The sequence below is a fragment of the Lynx rufus genome, unplaced genomic scaffold (assembly GCF_022079265.1).
Source record: "Lynx rufus isolate CCGP_SWC_20201006 ecotype Redwood Valley unplaced genomic scaffold, mLynRuf1.p SCAF_6, whole genome shotgun sequence".
In the NCBI taxonomy this organism is placed as follows: Eukaryota; Metazoa; Chordata; class Mammalia; order Carnivora; family Felidae; genus Lynx; species Lynx rufus.
In genome coordinates, this window is record NW_025814878.1 from 86,775,811 (window position 1) to 86,792,467 (window position 16,657).

Genomic DNA, 16,657 nt, shown 5'->3' on the forward strand with positions numbered 1-16,657 from the left:
TTGTGAGATCTTTCCTGACTGTGGGTTACCCTGCCAGGGATGGGGTTTTTGGTAAAATCACATTCTTGTCTGTCCTACCCAACTTGATGTGGTCTTTTTATCATTTGTTATAAGGAAGGTTTCACCTAGTTTTCATGTCTTTTGCAGAAGGAATTGTTCCACATGTAGCTGCAGATTTGGTGTGTTGTGGGAAGAGGTGTGTTCAGGATTTTCCTATGCCGCTATATTGGATCATGACTCTTATTGCTGGAGATCTTAATCTTGATCACTTGGATAAAGTTATAACGAATTAATAACACCATCATCATCATCATCATCCCTTCTCTTCCTCTTCCAATGAGTTTGACCTTTGGAAGCTCTTCGAATTTAGTTCCTGTGTTCTTTAACCTGCCCATCTTTTTTTTTTTTTTCAAGAAACTTCTCACTTTCTGGTACCACAGATGTTCCAGATTCCTATGTTAAAGGGTCTGATATATATGTACAAACATATGTAATTGTTGAGATGTATATGCTTTTCTTAATATCAAGAGGTACCAATAACAGACCAAGAAAAGAAAAGGAAAAAAAAAAGAAAAAGAAAAAGAACATGATTCCCCTTACAGCACAATCAACAGCCAGAATAATATTACAGCATCATTCTCTTCAAAAGCAACCCAAAAAGAGCCAGGTAGAAAACCATCCTATGCAAGTAGCAGTCTCACTTTGTAAGCAAGGGATAAAGAGGAAGTTCTTCCACTTAAAAAGGGGAAAGAGACCATTCATTGCTCTTTTTCACTTCTACTTCTTCTTTTCTAGGTTGCCTTAGAAACAGGTTGGAATGGGGCACCTGGGTGGCTCAGTCAGTTAAGCATCTGCCTCTTGATTTCCCCTCAGGACATGATCTCACAATTTGTGGACTCAAGCCCCACTTCAGGCTCTGTGCTGACAGCATGTAGCCTGCTTGGGATTCTGTCTCTTCCTCTCTCTCTCTCTCTCTCTCTCTCTCTCTCTCAAAAATAAACATTAAAAAAAAGAAAAAAAGAAAGGAAAGAAATCAGGATTCCCTTAAAAAAAAAAAAAAGAACAGGTAGGAAAGGATCCTTAGGTTAATACTTTGGCATATAAATTTATCTCTCCAAGGGAAAGATAAGCCTTTTCACAGTCTAAAGATGCCACCACTGTAAAGGATTCCACCCCTTTTGAAATGTAAATACCTAGGAAGATAATACTCTAACCCAAATGTCTGTCACAGAATGCAAGTTTCTGGGTCTTTGGGAGATAAGAGAGGTTATTAAGTGGAATCAATTAGTTCCATCATTAAAACAAAACAAACAAACCCCCCAAAACAAATGGTTGCTTATCTATTCCTTGTTGCATATGAAATATGAACTATTTTAAGGGACATGAAAGCAAACATTCAGTCTCTATGGTATATTTTCCAAGGCCTTCTCAGGAAGCCTTCTCAGGAAGCCAAGATTTCTATGATAACACCAAGAAATTCAGGAAAGATTTATTTTGTCACATTTATCTTGAATTTTTTCCAATACCAGGGCTGGAATCAAAGAGTTCTCCAAGGAGTGCTAGGAACTTTTATTGAAGCACGGTAGTTAGAAACCAAGATTGGGCATCAAGTATGCTCCTTTCTACCTGAATGCCACTTCTTCTAGTCTTCCTACTTAGTAGACAGAGGTATATACATACAAATATATACATGTATACTAACCCATGTACACACATTCATCTATATTTTATTTGCATGTATAATTCCCTCCCTCCTTCCCTATCTATATGCATTATTTTTTGTTTGTTTCTAATGTTTATTTATTTTGAGAGAGAAAGAGAGAGTGCAAGCAGGGAAGGGGCAGAGAGAAAGAAAGGGGATTCTAAGTAGGTTCCCTGCTGTTAGCACAGAGCCGGACTCTGCACATGATTTCATGAACCATGAGATCATGAACTGAGCCAAAATCAAGAATGGGACATTTAACTGACTGAGCCAAGGCACCCCTGTTTTTTGTTTTTGTTTTTTTTAAATTTACTTTAGAGACAGAGCATGAATGGGGAGAGGGGCAGAGGGGGGGGGCGGAATCTTAAGCAGTCTCCAGGCTTAGCATCATGGAGCCTGATGCAGGGCTTGATCCCATGGCCCTGGGATCATGACCTAAGCCGAAATCAAGACTCAGAGGCTCAACCGACTGAGCCACCCAGGTGTCAGGTGCCCCTTTTGTTGTTGTTGTTTTTTGTTTTGTTTTGTTTGTTTTAATCTACAAGTACACATTTATCCCTCCTACCTTGATTCAAGACCACAGGATTCCTTTCATTGTTCCTCCTTTGCTTATTTTCAATTTCATTCTCTGACAGTGAGTAACCTGGGTTATGTTTTTTTTGTTGTTGTTTTGTTTTGTTAATTTAATTTTATTTAAATCCAAGCTAGTTAACATATAGTGTAATGATGATTTCAGGAACAGAACTTAGTGATTCATCACTTACATATAACTCCCAGTGCTCATCCCAACAAGTGCCCTCCTTAATACTCATCACCTATTTAGCCCATCTCCCCACCCAACACTCCTCCAGCAACCCTCAGTTTGTTCCCTGTATTTAAGAGTCTCTTATGGTTTTCCTCCCTCTCTTTTATCATATTTTTCCCTCATTTCCCTATGATAACATTAACACTGTTTTGGGTACAATAATTTTTAGTATGGTTACAAAACATTTATTATTCCTAGATTAAAGAAATTTTAAAAAAGATAATAAGAACCTATATAGTTTTACCAGTTAAAGACTATTCTAGACTAATCTATTTATGATATTCAGTTTGACTTTTAAATCATTAATAATTAATTGTGGTTAGCAATTTTCTTGGTTCAAGCAAAACATGTATGTATATACATATATACGTGAATGTGTGTGTTTGTGTGTGTGTGTGTGTGCGTGTGTGTGTATAAATAGATAGATAGATAGTTTTAGAACATGTCTACACTGCATTAAGTACCAAAACAGATATGACCAAGAAATTCATGATCCTGTCCTAGCAGGTAATGGGTCCAGTGTAAGATCAACTGGATTTGAAAACACAAAGGCACACTGTTTAAAATAACATCCACATATTACTGCCAAAAATGGGAGGTACAGGCAGTGCTTTCTGACTGAGAGTTTACTTTTTCCTATTTTATAAACTTGTACAAGTTTAGAGGATGTCAGAATTGTACCACCATAATCACAACAAAACATCTCAGGACAAAACTTTTTTTTTTTTTTTTTTTTTTTTTTTTTTTTACAGAAGAGAATTCAACAGATCAATAGGAAGAAATAAACTAAGCTGGATAGTGCCAATACAGAATGGCAGCTTTGGAGCCTTTATTTTGATCTTTCAATTATGACCCTACAGAAATATGTGGAATATCATGAAGACTGGGGATATTTTTTATTTTTAAGTCAAGCCTTTAAATCCAGCTGCATCTTTAAAATTAGAGTTTTGCAAGATTATTTTTGCTTCCCACGTGTGTCCTCTGGAGCAGAAGTAAATGTTAGGAAACTGAAAGGTTCTATTTCTCATGCTAAAGGCACTCACAGAGTTTCTTTCTATTTGGGAACCATCATGGTTCTTACTTTCTAGAACACTTTCTAAGCCCCTATCAACATTGGGTGTCCAGCTTCATCAGAATACAGAACAGAGATCTCCATATTCCAGAACAAAGTAGCCAATCTGAAGGACTTATTCCACAGAAAAGAAAGAAGTCTGCCTCATTAGCTCTGCCTTCCCTTCATCGAAAAGAAGTGCAGGTGGCAGGTAGGGGCAAACTTTCAGTCATCAGTCATTACTGGAGAAGGCAGTAAAGCAAACCTGCAGGCTGCCTGATGTCCTTGTTGTGAGAAACATATGTCTTCTCCAAAGTATAAACTTCCCATTTATGATCTAAAATAGATACCTTTATGATTTATCTAAATGAGTGGTAGACAGTTGCTCATTACATATAATTCTAGTTTTTTTCTTTACTTGAACATTCACCCCAAATCAAGTTTTAAAAGTAGAAGAGGGGCGCCTGCATGGTTGAATACAGACTCTTTATTTCAGCTAAGGTCATGATTCCAGGGTCATGGGGGTCCAGCCCCATGTCAGGCTGTATGCTGAGCATGAAGTCTGCTTAAGAGTCTCTCTCTCCCCTTCTGCCCCTCTTCCTGACTTGAGCTCTCTCTCTCTCTCTCTCTCTCTCTCTCTCTCTCTCTCTCTAAAAGAGAGATTGCCAAATGTTTGTTCTACTTACTGGCATAGCATAGCACTAGCCCCAAGGACTCCATTGGTATAAATATATTCTTTGCATTTTAAAAAGGACAGAATGGTTAGAACAAGGACATCATCATAGTTTCTAATATTGATTGAATTATATTGTCTACATTTGTTACAAATCAGCTTGGTTTTGCTCCATATTTCTATGCATTTTGTCTTCTAAATCATATTTGACAAAATACGTATTTAAAAACAGTCAGAAGACAAATGTTTAGAGAAGCAAGTTTTATGAATTAGTTTTCCTTTGGTTACTATTGGCAAGTGGAGGGATTATCATGGACTTTGAGTGAAGTGGCCAAGCATGTCCATGGGTCATCTTTTGCCACATGCTAAGGGATGGGAAAAACTGGAAACTCATTCTCTCTCTCACTCTCTTTTAATGTTTGTTTGTTCGTTTATTTATTTAGAGACAGAGTGTGACTGGTGAAGGGGCAGAGAGAGAGGGAGACACAGAATCTGAAGTAGGCTCCAGGTTTTGAGCTGCCAGCACAGAGCCCAATGTAGGGTTTGAACTCATGAACTGTGAGACTGTGACCTGAGTCCAAGTCAGAAACAACTAACTGAGCTACCCAGGCGACCCTGGAAAATCTCTTTTTTTAAACATGTTGGCAGAATATCACAATTCTTTAGCTCTTCAGGATATCCTTCTGACATTTTTCACCCAACTTCGATAATGATCCCACTAATGAATGCACTGGCTAATAAGACCCTCAACTATGATTCCAACCAAGGTCACTGTCACCAAGCCATCTTTCTCACTGTTGCCCATATCTCTCCATCCACTTTCTCCATGGAGTGACTAGCTGCCACATTTGGGGTTGTGGTACTCTGACTTTCTCCTTGGGCATGGATGCTTTCTGGAGTTGGCAGATCTTCTATGTGAATGTCATACTCTCTGTACTTGTTGGCACCAGAGCTATTAAGCCCACAGACTCCTAAGGCTTTTCACAGGCACTTGGGGTCACCATGCCATCTTCCATACCTGAAATCATAATGTGATTTTCTGGCCAGACCATGCTGATTCCTACTAGGATCCGGAGTGATGTGTTTTCTAAAATTAAGAACAGAAATGGCACCTTCTACATATTCTTGGTTTACTTGTTCTCTTTGGGACCAAGCATCTAGCTTCTGTGCTAAGTTAGATTAAAAAGCTCTGCAGCCACAGGCCCTCGCCTAGCAGAGCACTGGAGTGGGAGGTGGAATGCAGAAAGCAAAAGCACCAGTGCAGGAGGGATCCTCAAGCACCTTTTAACCACAACAGCTAAAGAAGTAAACTTTGCAGTTGGGAGCTTTCAGAGTAGAGTCAGCATTTATCTCTCCCAAAGAGGGTAGGGAACCGTAACTGTAAGGCAGTCTCAGTCCAGGGCTCATTGGTCCCACCTCTGGCTATTTGGCTGGCACAAAAAGACGATGACCTTTAGATAAGAGCCTAGCCTGGCTCACTCATTTTGACCCTGTGAGATGCTACACAGTCAAGCCTGACTGACTTCTGACCTACAGAACAGTGAATAAATGGCTTTTCTTTAAGTCACTAAGTTGGCTTCAATTCATTAGGCAACAGTTAAAAACTAATACAAACATCATATCACTGGCTCTTGGTACCAGAGCTGTGGCTTTGTCTAAGAAACTCTCAACAGTCTAGGATTTTGGCTCAACCAGATCAATGATATAGTTGGAGAGGGAGTAGAGATGAGGTGGGGGTGGGGGGTGGGGAACAGACTCAGATTACCTGGTGTGAAATGATGTATGTTTCTGTGTGTGCCTGTGTCTTTTCCTGGTTCCTGATGCAGAGCTCCCCAAACCCTTTATAACAGAGGTGCTAGGAGAATTTTTTTCCTTAACATTTCATTTTTGATTCCAGTTGGTGACACAGAGCTCCTAAGAACTGCAATTTCCTACATAATAGGAGCATCTGACACTAAACTCCTAAATCCCCTAGAATATCCTGGAGTGTCTTTTGTTCTAACAAAATGACTCTTGGTACGTTATTGGATGGTGGCTAGCCATCAGAAAGTCCAAGCCATGACTAGAATCTTAAGTCTTTTAGCCCTAACTTTCATTCCACCAAGAGAGGAAAGGGACTACAAATGGAATTAATTATCAATAATGATAATTAATTATAATGGAGCCTCCATTAAAAAATCTCAATTAGTATGAGGTTCAGAGAGCTTCTGGGTTGGTGAACATATTCACATGCCAGGAGGATGGCACACCCCAACTCCATAGGGACAGAAGCTCCTGTGCTTAGGACACTTTGGGACATCACTCTACGTACTGCTTCATCTGGCTATTCGTCTGTATCCTATATAATATACTTTATTATATAATAAACTAGTAAATGTAAAAAACAAAATGTGCCCTGTCCCATGAATACAAAGTTCATCTCCTCAGCTGAATACTAAAAGACTTTAGCATGTCTGTCCTTCACAGTTTTTTAGGATACTTCTGTGCAGCCATAAATGCTTTGTCTATAGACTTCATCTGGATAAAGACACCTTTACCCATGGGTAGCCCTGATGATTCAATACCATGTGAACCCTGTGAGTTTGAATATTTGGACAAAACTCCCCAAGAAATTACAGGAGGTCCTCAAGAAAGATCAAGAAAGATCTCAAAGGTGTATATGCTCTTCAACAATTGTAGGTGTACAAACTGCCTAGGTAGTACTGGAATAATGGTGGGAAGAGGAATGAGAGGGGCTGAGAAATGATCATCATCTGCTGAATTTCAGCTCCTATTCTCTTAAAGGATTCAATGTATCCTTTCCTAACAAGTCCTTATGCTCCTTCGTCGTGTTCTGTATATATTCCTCATGAGCAAAGAGGACAAAAGCATTTCCTGTTGGCCTACTGATCCAGGAGTTAACAAAGAAGATGGCTTCCTTCCCCCCATTGGTGAGGCAATGCTGTCCAGAAAAGGTCACCACTTCATCAGATGTGAGCACTCACATACAGTCGATCACTTCTTTCTCCCAGGAGAGAAACTGGGCTACTTCTTTGGATGTACCACCAGCAAATTTAAGAAAATCATCACCTGTTGCTTTGTAAACCTCAGTGTACTGGGTCTCCATGTGATATTTGTGCTTCTGTAGTACTAGGCCTCTATACTCCTCATGTACAAATCTAACCGGTACTTCTCTATTCTTTCCACCCTGGACATTCAAAGTTGCTGTATCTCCCACAGCAATATTGAGTCATTTAAAGAATCCTGCAATGTCTTGATCTAAACACTGCCATAGTAAACCTTGAGTCCTGACTACAGTATTATCATCAATAAGTTCCATCTTGCTGCAAGTGCCACTTCCAAATTTGGAACTTACTATCTCTGGATTTGAAAATCTGTGATGATAGGGTTCTGAAATCATTGCTAAAATTATATTCTGCACATCTAACTTGAGAGGTTCCATACTGGGAGACTGACCTATTCTCAAAATTTAAACACAGTATCATTGCTGCAATATCCAGTTTATCAATATCAGATGAATCAGGGTAACATTTCTTGAATTCTCCTCAAAGATTAAAAAAAAAATACTCAGGCAACAATACATTCTCTCGTATGTGGAATTTAAGAAACAAAACATGAATATAGGGGATGGGAAGAAAAAGTAAGTTAAAAACAGAGAGGGAGGCAAACCATAAGAGACTCTTAAATACAGAGAACAAACTAAGGGTTGCTGGAGCGGTGTTTAGTGGGGGGATGAGCTAAATAGGCAATGGGCATTAAGGAGGGCACTTGTTGGGATGAGCACTGGGTGTTATATGTAAGTAATGAATCACTAAATTCTACTCCTGAAATCATTATTATACTATATGTTAACTAACTTGGATTTAAATAAAATAAAAAAAATAGAAAAAAATGATTCAGGCAATAATACATTCTTCTTGGAAGCCTTCAGATTTGCCTGATATGAGGTTGCCTATCAGTACAGAGACAGAAGGAGGTCCCCACCCCAGTGTTGAGTTCATTGTTCACTGACTGGTTAAATTGTCTCAGAGCTGGGTCCACCTACTCCTGAGAGGATAGGCTTTTCACATGGATCTTAGTTTCTTTTCCATCAGTTCCAACGAATCCAGTCTAACTAGTATTTTGTGATAGTTATTTTGTGTACTCGTTCTTGGCCAGATCCACAATTTTCCATAATAGCACTATCAGCACATAATAGCACTAATAGCACTCCTTCTCAGTGGAGCCCAGCTTGACCCCATAAGTGGCCCCAACAGTGATCTCAAAAAAGCATGATCAAGTAATGGGCAGACTCTATCATGACAATATGTGAGGAGAGAAGGGGATCTGGAGATAATGAGGTGGGGTGGAAGTGAGAAGAAAACTTGTGCTAAAACCTCTTCTATGAGAATAAGAGAGTGCCCCCCCCCACATACACACACACATACACTCCTTGCTACCCCTGGTGCAAAAAGCCATAGCTAACCACCCAAATACACAACGGAGCCATACCCTACACTGTGGGCAGGAAGCATGCAGCTGCTGGCCTCCAAGGGCCTGGGAGATCTCTTAGAGTGAGTGGCCCAGCTGCTGGTGCCAGCAGCCTCAATGGGCTTTCCCAGGCTCAACAGGCCCTGCTGCTGCTACATCTTCCCCCTAGTCCTTGGTGATACCACCTTCTTCACTGTCAATGGCTTCACAGTTGGTCAAAGGCAGCACTAACCCCATTGAGCTTCTGGAAGCTGATGAGGCACCCGGACTGGGTAGGAGCTGTGCTGGTGACCCACCTGAGCAATGACAGCCTCCCTGGCCTCAACAATCTATTAAGAAAGCTGGGCTAGCAGGATAAAGTGGCCAATGGTGAGGCTTTACATACTCATCTCACCCAACATGGGTGTCCTGGGTCTCAATGCCTGCATGCCTCACAGCTGGTATGCTATGAGTACTAGGCGAAGCTGGCCGCAGGCCTCCTGGACTGGCTGATCATCATGCCCCTGACCAGCCCCTGGCTGCCACCATCCAAGCCTACCAAATTCTTCCAGAAGATAGTCATGGATGGGCAAGCTGCCCCCACCTTGGCCTGCATCGACCACATGCTGGCTCCTTGCATGCCTGGCTGGTGTGACACCCCATGGCCCCATCAACAAAGGTGCTGTCCCCTGGTTGCACTACACCCACCCTTCTCGTGGAAGGTCTGCCCCCCTGCAGAACTCAGGATTCTTGCAGAACATGTGGTGACCCCTAGGACATAGCAAGGACCTCAGCAAGCTGAGAGTAAGGAAAACATGGTCTCCCTGGGCAGCTCGAAGAAGGAAGGGCCCAACGACAGCAGCCTCCAGGCCTGCCGAGGGGCACTCCATTGGGGCCCTGAATTAGGCAATGCAGCCAAGGCCCCACACAGGGCCGAAAAAAGCAGCCATTCCCCTCGGAGGTAAACCTGAGACCCTCTCAGACTCATCCCCAGAAGGTACACAGCACAGCCTCCGCTGTGGTCGATGTCAAGAAGGCGAGTCCCCAGGCAGCCCTCAAGCCCAGCAGAGTGCCCAGCACACCCCACCCAGGCGTCCCAACCACAAGGAAGCACCCAGTAGCTCCCACCAGCTTCCTGCTTCTGGTGTGGAGAGAACAGCTCGGCGGCTCCCCAGCCCTCTAGATAGTGGCCCGCCCAGCCCGGAGAGAACACTGGAGCTGGGCATGAGGCCTACGAGGCAGACAGCAATAGTCCGGAAGAGAAAACGCTGGAGGTGCTGTAGGCCACCAGCGGCTCTCGCTCTGGAGCCCTCTCACGCCCTCTCCCGACCAGCCCACAGGCCAAAGACTGTAAGCGGCTGTCGCTGAGCCCACAGTGGGGCCAGGAGGCCAGGCCCGACGTCACTCCCATGGCTGCCTTCCGGGGTCGGCTCTCCGCGCCCCGCAGAGGCGTAGTCCCTCTCTGCCTCTTTAGCGCCTGCGCTGCGCGGCAGAGCACTGCACCATGCCGCCGCACCGCACCACCACCGCTAAGGGGCAGGGCTGAGGCTCGCGCAGCGCGCCGGGGGCGCGGTGCTCCGCCTCCTCGAAACACGAGGGCTTACCCAGAGTGGTCAGGAAAGTTTGATCACCGCACGGCTGTACTGACTCCCCTAAACCCTGGCAGCTCCGACGGGAGTAGGGGAGTGCTCCGGAGGTCCCCTAGCACCACGAACTTAGACGAAGAACTTCGGGGTTCCTTGCCGAGACTCGCTGCCAGACCCCCTCAGGTTTCTCCCACTGCTGTCCACTCCGCCCAGCGCGTGCATGGTGGACCCAGATTTGCTGCCCCCAGCGCCCAGCCCCCAGCAGGCCGGACTGTCGAAGGGCCCTGGCAGTTCGCAGAAGTCCGGGGTTCGCCCCAATGCCGGTACTGCCGCCCGCAAATCCACTCTGGGGACCGCTCCCAATACCAAGGAAGCTAGCTATTGAGGGCCAGGTCAGTCCGCAACTCAGCGCCCGGAGCGAGGCCAGAGACAAGGGTGCCCCTGTACAGAGTCTTCAATCCCCAGACGGCAACTCGAAGCCCATCTAAGTAGGCCAGAAGCCGGCTCCCTCCCTCTAACCCTGCCCTCGGTCTACCTCCACCTGGCCTATCTGCACATTTGGGGCAGCGCCTACCTGGAGATTCACTTTTTCCCCTGGTACTCCGTACTAAGTCACCAGCGGCCAAGACCGGCGCCAGGAAGAGGGCGAGAGGGGCCCTGTGGAGCGGGCTACTGAACACGCAAGTAGCAGTGGAACTATGACCTCCAGATGACCCTGATACTCACCTTGTATTGCGTGGCGACGCACAAGTAATAAGAGGCGAAGAGACGCACAAGTGGTAGGAGCCGGCGGCGCAAGCCCGGCACCAGGTGTTGGGCTTCAAGGTGCTGGAAGCAGCACAGCAGCTTCCACACAGGTCGAGGACTTCCCGCCTTACACGGTGAAATGCTAGCCCAGACCCAGACACCCAGAAATCCACACCTTCGTTTCACAATCTACCGCTGTGCTGGGATTCACCTGCGTCAGAATAAACCAGGTACTCCACTAAAAAAAAAAAAAAAAAAAAAAAAAAAAAGAATAATACCACCACTGTGCACAGATCCTGTGAATATGTTACCTTACATGGCAAGAGGGATTTTGGAGGTGTAATTAAGGGTTAAGGTCCTTGATTTGGGGAGATTGTCTTGGATTGTTAAAATGGGCTCAGTATAATCAAAATGGGAGAAACTCCTGGTGTAGTCAGCCAGACAGAAATGTGACACCACAGAAAAAAAGTCACAGCTACTGGCTGTGACTAGAGCCTCCAGCAAGGAATGCATCAGTGCCAACACCTTGACTTATGCTCGGTGAGACCCGTGGCATACATGTGACATACAGAACTGGAAGATTATACATTTCGGTTTTTTTAAACTGCTAAATTTGTGGTAATTTATTACAGAAGTAGTGGATACAATTTAGCCATGATCATGAAGGTCTGGAACACAATTGAATTTGACTTCTAATGCAATGATATACTTGAGAAACCCTGAACTGTACTTTATCTATGTTGGTAAGTGAAAACGTACGACTAGCATTGCACAGAAAAGTGGAAGAAATAACATGTATGTTTGGTTTTTTTTTTCTTTTTTCTTCTGTTTCTGTTGTTCTTTTGCCATGCACCACCTGAATATTTCAGGTAAATCCAGGAAAAGTTGGATATGGGGCCTGGCTTTCAAATATGGAATTCTAAACGAGGACAATATGCCTCTTCTCAGAATCAGCATTTTGGAACGAATAGGAACCTAGGAAGCCATAGGTAAGCAATGCAATGGTGAGTGTTCTGGAATGTCTAGATCATGTGGCATGGCAGGAAATTTCTAGTGGGTAGAGTCATCCTAAAGAGATTGGATTTATGGTATGTTTTAAATTTATACCCCATTCCATTTCTACAGATGGTTAGCTAGATAGTATATACACTGGGCCCTCTGATAGCTCTTCAATATTTTTTAGCAGGAATTATAGAAATCATTTTACATTGTTTGGTATTAAGAATACTATCTAGTATATCCCCTCCCCATTCCTAACAGAACCTCAAAATTCTTAGTGATCATCCTACCCACCAACACAGGAGTGGACCTTACCTGGCTTATATTAATTAGTACATCCTAGATGTACTGTGGTGGTTGGTCTGTATGTGGTTCTGTGTTCCAATCTGGACCATTGAGAAGTAGGGCAGCTTTTTCAGAAGGCATCTGTTTTGCTTTGGGTGTGACTGCTTTTACCACCTAGTTCTATAATACTCGGAAATGGTGAAATTTAGAAAAAAAATTATACATTATTCAAACTAAGAAATACCATATTTACAACTTTATTTTGGAGTCAGAAAGTCCTGGATTCTATAGTGATTAGTAGATAAGTATTATAACAAACTGAGGGAAGCATTTGTGTGTGTGTGTGTGTGTGTGTGTGTGTGTGTGTGTGTGTGTGTTCTAAATAGTGACAGATGCAATGATAAAACTTTGTTGGAAATAGGTATAGTGAGTGAAGGGGGTATTTGCCTTTAAACAGAATGGGAACAGAACGGATTGTGTCTTAGCAGGCCAAGAATCCCTCTGTGGTAACTAGAAAATAAAAGAATAAGCTGCAAACAAACAAACAAATGAATAAATAAATGTGTTTTTAAATATATCAGAGACCAAATGACAAAGACCAGATGCACTAGAATTCCAGAGAAGAAAGCCTTTTTAAATGATTTAATGATTGCCAGCTACTTTATTCCCTCTGGGAATTTGCCAGATCTTGGCACAAGTTGTGTTTCTATTGGCCCTGGTAGGCAAATTTTATAGGGGAATAAAGAAACAGCAGATATTTTGACCATCTTACTGTGTTGGCATCACAGACTGGAAACTAGATATTCCAGTTATGCATTTCCCTGGAACAGATCACTTCAAAATTTCGGCTTAAACTTTGACTTAAAACAACATTTATTTTCCCTTATAGTTTCTTTGGCACAAGAATGCCAGGAAATATCAGCTGGGTGATTCTGGCCTAGAGTCTCTGCAGTGGTTGCATTCAGATGTGACTGGAGCTGGAATACTGGAGGGATGGAATACTGAGGGCTATCTGTTCTCTGTCTCTCTGTCCATGTGGTCCCAGGGCTTATCCATGTAATCCCTAGGGAATAGTTTGGGCTTCTTCACAGTTTGGTGGCCTCAGGGAAGTTGAATTGTTAACAGCTGAAGGCTGTAAGAGTGAAAGAATCTGGCAAAAAAGGCAGAAGCTGAATCACATTTTATGAGCTCATGGTGTGTTGCTTCCATCATGCCCTATTGGTTGAAATAAAATGCTGCCCAATTTAGGAAGGAACATAGATCCCACCCCTCAATGGAAAGTGTATCAAAGTCACATTGCATGAAGACCATGTAGCATGAGAGTTATTATTGTGGCCATCTTTGGCAAGTACAATCTACCACACTACAGTATGCACCCAACCCGGTTACAAGTCACAAGATGACTTTCCAATATGAGGCATTTTCTGCATTCTGGGTCAATGGAGAAGGTCAGAGAATAGGCCAGAAAAGTGGAGTGAATTCCCTCATAGTCTCACAGTGCTTTGGATACAAGGTCTAGCTAGAATGAAGGGACCTGCAACAAAGCCAAGGTTCATCTCCCCTCAACTCATTCAGCAAATTGTTAATATGCTTGGAGTGAGGTTAAAAATCCAGCTCAAAACTTGTGGAGGATAGAACTGTTAGGGGTTGAGGAAAGGGACCTAGGGTCAATTACAAGTTTGGAAGGAGACTATTTTAGTACGTTTGAGCTACTATGACAAAATACCAAAGAGTGGGTGGCTTATAAACAACAAAAATTTATTTTCACGGTTCTGGAATCTGGCATTCCCAGATAAGAGTACCAGCATGGTCAGGTTCTGGTGAAAATGTTCATGGAGGGCCCACCCTTGTGACCTAATCACCTCCCAAAGACCCCCACCTCTTAATGCCATTACCATGGGTATTAGGTGTTTAACATATGAATGTGAGGGAGTCACAAACATTCAGCCCCTACCAGAACCTACCTGTGGAACTGGGGTGAAGCAGAAGTGCCCTATGAACCATTCCCAACCCAGATCAATCCCCTATTTTATTGAGATGATTGGCCCTTCACCCTATCTGCTCAAAAGAAGAAACTATATACCCTTGCTCATGGAAAATATAACTGTTACCTCTATAGTCAGTGCTGTGCAACTGTTATCATTGCTTTCATTTATTTTTTTAAGTTTATTTACATATTTTGAGAGAGAGAGAGAAAGTATGTTATGGGCAGAGAGAGAGGGAGAGAGAGACAAAATCCCAAGCAGGTTCTACACTGTTGGCGCAGAGCCCAATGCAGGGCACAAACTGCGGAGATCCTGACCTGAGCCGAAACCAAGGGTCGGATGCTTAACCCCCTGAGCCATCCAGGTGCCCCATGTTGTCATTGTTTTCAGCCCTGAATATGTAGTTGGAATCGATGTGTTAAATCCTTCCACTTTCTCTTCCCATAAGTACCAGAAGGGATTCCCCTGATGGAAAAAAACAAAACAGACAAACAACAAAAAAAGCAGAAGTGCTAAGAACACTGGGTCCCACTATTCTAATAATCCTTTGAAGTTTGAGTCTTTGTGACTGATGATTTTTAACACTGGAACCTCTGTCAGTGGGAAGTGGTCTTCTCCTTAGGGATTTGTACTCATTTTTCTCCTGGGACTACCAGGCACATTTATTTTCAAAAGCAGCTATTTGCTTATTATTAAACTCTTGTATAAACTGAACACATGAACTATGAAGGTCTTGTGACTTCCAAACCAAATATTCCTATTTTGGGTGTGGATCAACTCAGATTCAATGATTAACAAAGAAGATAGGGCCTAGAAACCTAGCTAGTGAACTGGAAAAGTTATATTCAAGAACACAGCTGATTTGGCCCCAGTAGCTCTTTATTTTATATGAAAAAGTGGCAACTATCTCATTAGGGAAAACTCCATTTTCTACTCCATTGACTGAAGCAAAGCTGCTGGCTCAGTGGGGTCCACAATTCACAGAGCTTCCCCCAAATACCTGGCCTGGTTCAATGATGCTTTGGCTGAGGTGAAACCTGATGGTACCCACTGGGCTGTGGCAGCTGTTCTATCTCAGCATCAGCTATGCAGAACTGCCAATGACATGCTCTCTCTGTTTAGTGGGTTGAACCCAAGGCTGTTGTCATGTACCTGGCCAATACTCCCCTTGATTAAATTTGTTATATTTTCACAGACTCTTGAGCTATTGCTCAAGAGATGGGGTTCTTGTTTAGTCTCCCGGTTGCAAAACTACAAAATTAAAGACACCACTCTTGGGAAATGTACGTGGTGGAAACAAATCATGGCTACTAATCAGACTCTAGATTATTCACAAAAGATGTACACACTAAGGGCCTTTTATCTGAACAGACCCAATGAAGTCAAGGTCTGAATAAAATATTTCAACATCCGGATTATAAACACTATTGCCTATATTCATAATTGTACCAGATGTGGCAACTGAACCACTATTCTTGACTGAGCACAAAGTAAACAAATCAGTGTTTTGATGCAGAGGCCAGCACCGTGTGCCAGATTTGACTCCTGCCAAAAGTTGGTCCATTTTTCTCATGACAATGTGGGGCAGATTATGGCTCCTGCTCACTCTTGACATAATGACTACACCAGAACTTCGACCACTGTCAAAACTATTTGGTAGGAACACAAAAAAATTGGCACTTCTTCAAGTTATGGTGCTGTCCCAGTGTGATCAGCTGATTTTGGCCATGTAATTATGGCCCTTGGAACTAAACTGTGTTATGTTTTCAGCTTTCTGGACAATTTTCCATATGGTAATGATGCACCTTTTTTTCAAAAAAGACAACAATGGCTGATAATGTTTTCAGTAGACTTTCCCCACACCCTAATATCCACAGGGTTTGGTATAACTTTGTATTGAAATATCCTCCTCAAAATCCATTCAAATAATTTATAACACTCTCCCCCTTCCCCTCTTCCTAGTCCACACACCTTGGTAAGGCAGCTAAAGGATGGCAAACAATTCTGTTTCAGCTACATGTTTTCTCTTGATGGATTGATGTAATAATAAATCATAAGGAAAATGAATACTTACACAAGTACAGTGATTGCCAAGAACCCCCTACACTGGCCTACAAAGAAAGAGACAACTGGGGTGCCTGGGTGGCTCGGTTGGTTAAGCGTCCGACTTTGGTTCAGGTCATGATCTCACGGTCCGTGACTTCGAGCCCCGCGTCGGGCTCTGTGCTGTCAGTTCAGAGCCTGGAGCCTGTTTCAGATTCTGTGTCTCCCTCTCTCTCTGCCCCTCCCCTGTTCACACTGTCTCTCTCTGTCTCAAAAATAAATAAACGTTAAAAAAAAAAAACAAAGAAAGAGACAACTACACATCTGTACCT

At 43.0% G+C, this 16,657-nt stretch overlaps 1 pseudogene; it reads right to left on the bottom strand.

The window, feature by feature from the left end:
- LOC124529154 (epithelial splicing regulatory protein 1-like) overlaps positions 1 to 8,531 on the bottom strand; it is a 106,600-nt pseudogene extending 98,069 nt beyond the window's left edge.
- Positions 8,532 to 16,657: the final 8,126 nt, after the last annotated feature.